This window comes from Schistocerca piceifrons, chromosome 5 (assembly GCF_021461385.2).
Source record: "Schistocerca piceifrons isolate TAMUIC-IGC-003096 chromosome 5, iqSchPice1.1, whole genome shotgun sequence".
Taxonomy (NCBI): Eukaryota; Metazoa; Arthropoda; class Insecta; order Orthoptera; family Acrididae; genus Schistocerca; species Schistocerca piceifrons.
The window spans coordinates 430,665,442-430,673,738 of NC_060142.1; the positions used below are offsets into that span (position 1 = coordinate 430,665,442).

The window sequence follows — 8,297 nt, forward strand, 5'->3', positions numbered from 1 at the left end:
ATAATGAAGCACAATTGGTATCGACTCGCTGTAGTGTTGTGCACCAACCAAAAAAAAAAAAAAAAATACCGCTTCATTATGGCAAAGTGTGAAGTAAGAAATTTTGAAACAAAGCTTTGTATTTCGACTCGTTTTAAGGTTGTGGTGCTCTTCCACTATATACTGTATGTACTCGTCTATACTCGCATGTGTATTCGTAACTGCAAAATATGCAAACTGGCCGATAATCCAAGCATAGCTATTGTGCTTTGTTGCAGGATAGAAATGCCAGTCTGGTTGAACTACATCTTTAAGTGTTATAGCAGAGTCTGTGGTTCTAGTAATTATTGCGAGTTTTTTTCTAGTCCAGTTCCATATGTGGTATTGGTCGCGGCAGATGAGAATGTGTGCCAAGGTATCTACAGTATGGCAACGATCGCAGTACGGACTCTACTTCATTTTGATATTGTGCAACTTAAAACTGTGTGCCCAACCGAGACTCGAACTCGGGACCTTTGCCTTTCGCGGGCAAATGCTCTACCAACTGAGCTACCGAAGCACGACTCACGCCCGGTACTCACAGCTTTACTTCTGCCAGTACCTGTCTCCTACCTTCCAAACTTTACAGAAGCTCTCCTGCGAACCTTGCAGAACTAGCACTCCTGAAAGAAAGGATATTGCGGAGACATGGCTTAGCCACAGCCTAGTGGATGTTTCCAGAATGAGATTTTCACTCTGCAGCGGAGTGGGCGATGAGTTCGAGTCTCGGTCGGGCACACTGTTTTAATCTGCCAGGAAGTTTCATATCAGCGCACACTCCGCTGCAGAGTGAAAATCTCATTCTGGAAACATCCCCTAGGCTGTGGCTAAGCCATGTCTCCGCAATATCCCTTCTTTCAGGAGTGCTAGTTCTGCAAGGTTCGCAGGAGAGCTTCTGTAAAGTTTGGAAGGTAGGAGACGAGATACTGGCAGAAGTAAAGCTGTGAGTACCGGCCGTGAGTCGTGCTTCGGTAGCTCAGTTGGTAGAGCACTTGCCCGCGAAAGGCAAAGGTCCCGATTTCGAGTCTCGGTCGGGCACACAGTTTTAATCTGCCAGGAAGTTTCATATCAGCGCACACTCCGCTGCAGAGTGAAAATGTCTTTCTGGAAACCCCTGCTCTCTTGTTCAGACCCATGTTGACTCTGCGGCTATAATACACACTGAGGCTTGTGTTTCAGCCCTGCGTCACCGAGTCAGTACCGGTGCCTAACGGCAAGCCATGACAGAAACACAATTAACAACGCAAATCCTAAAGCGCACACAATGAACGTCATTCCTGTGAGGTTGGGTGCCCATACGGTAAGTAGTTTTGCATCTACACTGGCTCAAGTAGCGAACGTTTAATTATAACGACCGTGTATAATACCTGAAAGCAACTCTAACTGAAGCGTTACAAGAACAAGTCTGTGTGAATTATACAGTATGGAACTTAAAACTTACAAACAGCAGAAATGAAATGAAATGTCGTGTGACGAGGGCCTCCCGTCGGGTAGACCGTTCGCCTGGTGCAAGTCTTTCGATTTGACGCCACTTCGACGACTTGCGCGTCGATGGGGATGAAATGATGATGATTAGGACAAACAATACTCAGTCCCTGAGTGGAGAAAATCTCTGACCCAGCCGGGAATCGAACCTGGGCCCTTCGGATTGACAGTCTGTCGCGCTGACCACTTTTTTTTTATTATTGAGAGTACATATATACATTCCTGGAAATTGAAACAAGAACACCGTGAATTCATTGTCCCAGGAAGGGGAAACTTTATTGACACATTCCTGGGGTCAGATACATCACATGATCACACTGACAGAACCACAGGCACATAGACACAGGCAACAGAGCATGCACAATGTCGGCACTAGTACAGTGTATATCCACCTTTCGCAGCAATGCAGGCTGCTATTCTCCCATGGAGACGATCGTAGAGATGCTGGATGTAGTCCCGTGGAACGGCTTGCCATGCCATTTCCACCTGGCGCCTCAGTTGGACCAGCGTTCGTGCTGGACGTGCAAACCGCGTGAGACGACGCTTCATCCAGTCCCAAACATGCTCAATGGGGGACAGATCCGGAGATCTTGCTGGCCAGGGTAGTTGACTTACACCTTCTAGAGCACGTTGGGTGGCACGGGATACATGCGGACGTGCATTGTCCTGTAGGAACAGCAAGTTCCCTTGCCGGTCTAGGAATGGTAGAACGATGGGTTCGATGACGGTTTGGATGTACCGTGCACTATTCAGTGTCCCCTCGACGATCACCAGTGGTGTACGGCCAGTGTAGGAGATCGCTCCCCACACCATGATGCCGGGTGTTGGCCCTGTGTGCCTCGGTCGTATGCAGTCCTGATTGTGGCGCTCACCTGCACGGCGCCAAACACGCATACGACCATCATTGGCACCAAGGCAGAAGCGACTCTCATCGCTGAAGACGACACGTCTCCATTCGTCCCTCCATTCACGCCTGTCGCGACACCACTGGAGGCGGGCTGCACGATGTTGGGGCGTGAGCGGAAGACGGCCTAACGGTGTGCGGGACCGTAGCCCAGCTTCATGGAGACGGTTGCGAATGGTCCTCGCCGATACCCCAGGAGCAACAGTGTCCCTAATTTGCTGGGAAGTGGCGGTGCGGTCCCCTACGGCACTGCGTAGGATCCTACGGTCTTGGCGTGCATCCGTGCGTCGCTGCGGTCCGGTCCCAGGTCGACGGGCACGTGCACCTTCCGCCGACCACTGGCGACAACATCGATGTACTGTGGAGACCTCACGCCCCACGTGTTGAGCAATTCGGCGGTACGTCCACCCGGCCTCCCGCATGCCCACTATACGCCCTCGCTCAAAGTCCGTCAACTGCACATACGGTTCACGTCCACGCTGTCGCGGCATGCTACCAGTGTTAAAGACTGCGATGGAGCTCCGTATACCACGGCAAACTGGCTGAAACTGACGGCGGCGGTGCACAAATGCTGCGCAGCTAGCGCCATTCGACGGCCAACACCGCGGTTCCTGGTGTGTCCGCTGTGCCGTGCGTGTGATCATTGCTTGTACAGCCCTCTCGCAGTGTCCGGAGCAAGTATGGTGGGTCTGACACACCGGTGTCAATGTGTTCTTTTTTCCATTTCCAGGAGTGTATATACACAAAGCAAAAGTTCTTCAAGGTACCAGTTAAACATATACAAATGAGTATTAGGTAAACAAATTATTAGAATAACATGAAATACAACAAAATAGAACATATCCTGTTGTCTTTTTTTGTTTTTTTTGTTTTTGTTTAAAAATTTGTATTGAACAAACTAAAAGTACATATATATTCACTATGCAAGAGTTCTTCAAGTTACCATTTAAAAATATACAAATGACTGTTAGTTAAACAAAAAAATATTAAAAAAGAAAAACATTAAATACAACAAAATATAACATATTCTGTCTTCTTCCTTTTTTTTTTAAATTTGTGTTTGTTTTTGGTCGATGCATGAGAACGTGGATAAGGGTGTTGCATCATGTGACAGGTAGGCATGGTACACCCCAACTTTGAGTGGGGTCAAGGAAGACGCTGCGGAGATAACCGGCAAAAGTTTGCCGGTAAGATCGTTTTCGGGTGAGGGTGCTATGCGCGGTCACAACTTTGTACCAGAAGTCAAAGACTGTATGCGGACCACTCCGAAAGAGATATTCTAAAGCCTGTCCTCGAAACCAGATTAGGGTATGGTGCTTAGCAAGAGGGTAGTGAAATGTCTGGGACAACAACAGGAAATCCGGGGTTACCGTCGTTGGCGGGGCACAGAGGTAAAAGCCCACGATTCGTTGGATGAGGAGCCATACGTTTTGTTTCAGGGGGCACGTAAGACGGTGCTCGTCGGTGTCTTCGAGCTGACAGTCAGGACAGAGTGGGGAGGTGGCCAGTCCTATGCGATAAAGTCGACTATTAGTCGGGAATTTTCCATAGACTAAAACATACCAGAGTGCAGACACAGACGACGGTAGGAAGGGTGCATGCACACACCCCCAAACCGTGCGCCAGTTAATGTCAGGATGCTGTAGCACCATGGGGTCGCAAGCGTTGGACAGCATAAACAAACGATAATAATCTTTTGTACGGGGAGGACGGGTGACTGGAAGATCGGCCCGAACGTAGCTGAGTTCTATGAAACAATTGGCGATGTAGTACAATAATGGAGAAATAGGTGCCACATTGATCGGTGGATCGAGAGAAGCTGGTCGGAGGATATCTAAGAGATTGCGTGTTAAGGACGGGACCGGCCCCTGCCAGTGCCGCAACAGAGTGTGGACAAAGAGTGCAGAAGAGCGTGCCCGCACGTTGATGAGTCCGAGGCCACATTTTGCAGGAGGCAGTGATAGAGTGTTGTAGCGGACTTTGAAAAGTGCCCCTGCTGACACGAAATATCCAAAGGCTGATTGGATGGTTCAAATGGCTCTGAGCACTATGCGACTCAACTTCTGAGGTCATCAGTCGCCTAGAACTTAGAACTAATTAAACCTAACTAACCTAAGGACATCACACACATCCATGCCCGAGGCAGGATTCGAACCTGCGACCGTAGCGGTCACGCGGTTCCAGACTGAAGCGCCTTTAACCGCACGGCCACACCGGCCGGCGGCTGATTGTATGCGGCGGCCAAGGAGTAACGGCATTGGGAGGATCTGGGCGACGTGTACCAGTTTAGGGGTGACATAGATGTTGACATAGGACACACGTTGGAGTTGGTTTAAGTTACGGTGCACTTGACCGCGGACATGGTGCCGAATTGATTGCAAAAGCCGCCGGTAAGCCAGGGCCACTGTGCGGTGTGTGGAGCTCGTAAATTCGATACCCAAGTAACGAAGGGTGGCACTGACTGGGAGTGGGGTCGGCACCATAGCCGGGAGGCCGCGCCCAATGTGCATCATAGTCGATTTACGGACATTAAGAATGCTACCAGAAAGACGTCCATACTGGTGGATCCATTGGATGGCGTCATTGAGTTCCGTGGAGGAGCAGGTGAGAAAGAGGAGATCGGCCGCATAAGCCCTACAGTGAAAGGTGTGGCCACGCAAAGTGAGGCCCTGCAGTCTAGAGGTAAGTCCAGTGATGAGGGGCTCAAGTGCAATGGCATATAGTAAAGTAGACATAGGGTATCCTTGACGCACAGAGCGGCGTATAGGAATCGGTCCTACAAGCCTCCCATTGACTTGTACCATCGAGACCGCGGGAAGTAGTAACTGGCGAATGGCATCGACAAAAAGTAATGGGAACCCCATAGGTGTCGCCACCATGAGGAGGAATGGGTGCCGAACGCTATCAAAGGCACTCGTGAAATCGACGGAGACCGGTGCTGCACAAGGGCGACAAACCGACGCCAGTGCAATGAGGTCACGGCATTCTCCTAGGGCTGTTTGTAAGGTGGCCCCACAACCACGTGCAGTCTGCTCAGGTGAAAGGACCGTAGGTAAGACTGTGCGTATGCGCGCTGCTAAGAGGCGTGCATAGATTTTATAGTCTGCATTCAGTAGTGTAAGGGGGCGATAGGCAGAGACATGAGACCCTCCCTTCGGTTTAGGCACAGGTAGAAGAATGCCAGTGACGAATTCAGGTGGAATGGGGAAGGACGGAGTAAAGAGTTCCTGAATCATTTCCGTTCAGCGACGAAGCATTAACGTGGTGAACGCCCGGTAAAACTCCACTGGGAGACCATCTGGTCCAGGTGATTTGTTCTTGGCCCCTTTGTTGATCGCATCTACCACCTCTTCTGCGGTGATTGCAGACATCATGAACGTTGACTCCGCTACGGTGAGGGTCCGATCAGGGGAAGGATGGAGATCATCAGGAATGGGCGTCGCCATCGGTTCATCATCATAAAATTGGCGATAATGTTCAGCAAAGGCGGACACGACTGCCGCCTGTGTTGTGTGGTGAACACCATCGGAGGTCGTGATGTTGGGGACGAAAAGCCGACGTCGACGACTATGGTCGGATGCGGCATGGATTGTGGATGGGGTTTCGTCGTGGAGGAGGTCTTGTCGTCGGGAACGCACCACGACACCATGCAGTCGTGCACGTTGAAGAGAGAGGAGACGAGCTTTAGTACGTTGTCGTTCCCTGTGGGTGTCAGGTGATGGAGGGAGCGCATCGAGCTCACGGAGGGCGGCGTAGTGAAAATTTGTGGTGTCTCGATGCCATGCTGCTGCTTCCTTGCCACATTGTATGAAGGCCTTTCTGATCGCAGGTTTGTCACATTTGAGCCACCAATGGAACGTGGATGTGTACTGCGGAAGGCGTCTTTCGCAAGACGCCCATGTAGTGGCAATACATTGTCGGCAGTGTGGATCATTAAGGAGGGAGGTATTAAGCTTCCAGTAACCTCTGCTGCGCCACACTGACTGAGGTGGCAGAGTCAGGGAGCAAATGACGGCGCAATGGTCCGAAAATGCAAGGGGCCATCGTTCAGCTTGGGCGACTTCATTGCCGAGGTGAGCAGAGACATAAAACCGGTCCAGTCTGCTCGCAGAACGTGCTGTATAATGGGTAAAACCGGGGGTATTGCCATGAATTTTCTCCCAAACGTCCACTAGATGAAAATCTTCGATTAAGGTGAGCAGCGCCGGGCATGGCGAATAACCAGGCACTTGGTCCTGCGGATGAAGGGCACAGTTGAAATCGCCTCCCATGATAAGGCGATCATAGCGTCCAGAAAACAGGGGCGCCACGTCATGTCCGAAGAAAGTGGACCGCTGCCGATGGTTCGTGGAGCCAGACGGAGCGTAGATATTGATGACGCGCGTGTCGAAGATGGTAACAGCCATGCCTCTTCCACAGGGAAGGACTGTCGTGTCCGTGAGTGGGATTCCTTCGCGCATGTAGAAAGCCACTCCACGCCATGATTGATCACATGTGGACGTGTATGAGTCGTGGCCGTAGACTGGTGGTAGTGTGGCAACGCGTACTTCCTGAAGAAGGGCGACGTCGACGTCAGATGCCCGAAGCATGTCACATAGGAGTTGCAGCTTGGGTGTAGTGCCGATCATGTTGATGTTCAGTGTGGCAAACCGGTATGTTTGTTTCAGTGGTGGTGGACGCGCATCTACCATCACCAAGGGAAGTAAGAGGAGGGCACCGACAGGAAGTCCCCTCCCATCAGCTGCAATGCCTCGCTTTTGATGTTAACAGGCAGCCTCGTCCGGCGGAGGCAACTCATCCGGAGGAGGGGGCGTACCGTCCTCAATGTCGTCGGCCCATGCTCCTGTGCCCTGGGTCTGTCCAATGTCCATGGGAATTGCGTCGTGGTGAGAGAGATCTGGAGTTGTCGGCGGGGAGACAGGCGTCTCAACCGGCGCACCGATCGTTACATTGTGCGTGGCGACCTCCATAGTGGTCCCGTCCTGCGAAACGTCTTGTTCATCGTGAAAGTTGTCCGCCGACCTCTGCGTGGAAATGTCGGCTGCTTGGGTGTCGTCTTCGTCGTCGCGGGTGGCAACGCTCTGAGAGCCCGTGGGTGAACGGCGATGACGTTTGCGCCTACGTGGCGAGCGTTGTTTGCGCACGTGTTCCTCAGTGTCGGACGACGGCAAGGAGGAGCGTCGACCTGGTTCGAAGGCGTCGGTGGGTACAATGAAATTGTCAAACAGGTGTTCTGAAGATGTACTGGTCTCCTCAGCGTCCGGTGCGGGAGCCTGTTCGGCGGCAAGGTTGTCAGGTGGGACGTCTGCACCGTCCGTTGGTGACTGGGACGGTGGGACGTGTCGATCGGAAGGACCGGGCGACGGACTGGACGAAACTGTAGATGTGGCAAGAGCCGCTGCGTAAGTGACCGGTAGGGCGGTCATCGTGGGTGTGACGGACGCTTCCGACAACGGGAGCTGCGCGACACTTCGTTGAATGCATTCAGACCGTAGGTGACCTTCTTTCCCGTAACCGGAAAAGGTCCGAGGTTGGCCGTCGTACATTATGATGGCACGGCAGCCTCCGATACGTAGATAGGAAGGCACGTGTTTCTGCAACTCGATGCGGACCTGTCTAACACCGTTTAAAACTGGATAGGTCTGAAATTGGACCCATCGTTCGGCAACATGTTCCAGAACGTTGCCATAGGGACGGAGCGCCTCGATGACGACGTCTGCAGGTAGTTCGAACGGCAGTTCGAAGATCCTTATCGTCCGTGTGCCGAGACCTGCGTGATCGACAGTAACGGGTCCGACGTTGCCGTCGGAATGACAGAAGCGCAGTCCACGTTTTGCCTCTTGAAGCACCTTGTCGCACGCCGCATCGTTGATCATTTTTACGTAGACGG

General features: G+C 51.9%; 1 non-coding gene across 1 annotated transcript; it reads right to left on the bottom strand.

Annotated features, from left to right (window-relative positions):
* Positions 1-464: 464 nt before the first annotated feature.
* Trnas-cga lies at positions 465-539 on the bottom strand. The gene has a single exon. It is a non-coding gene; the product is annotated as a tRNA-Ser (tRNA).
* Between the last annotated feature and the right edge of the window lie 7,758 nt (positions 540-8,297).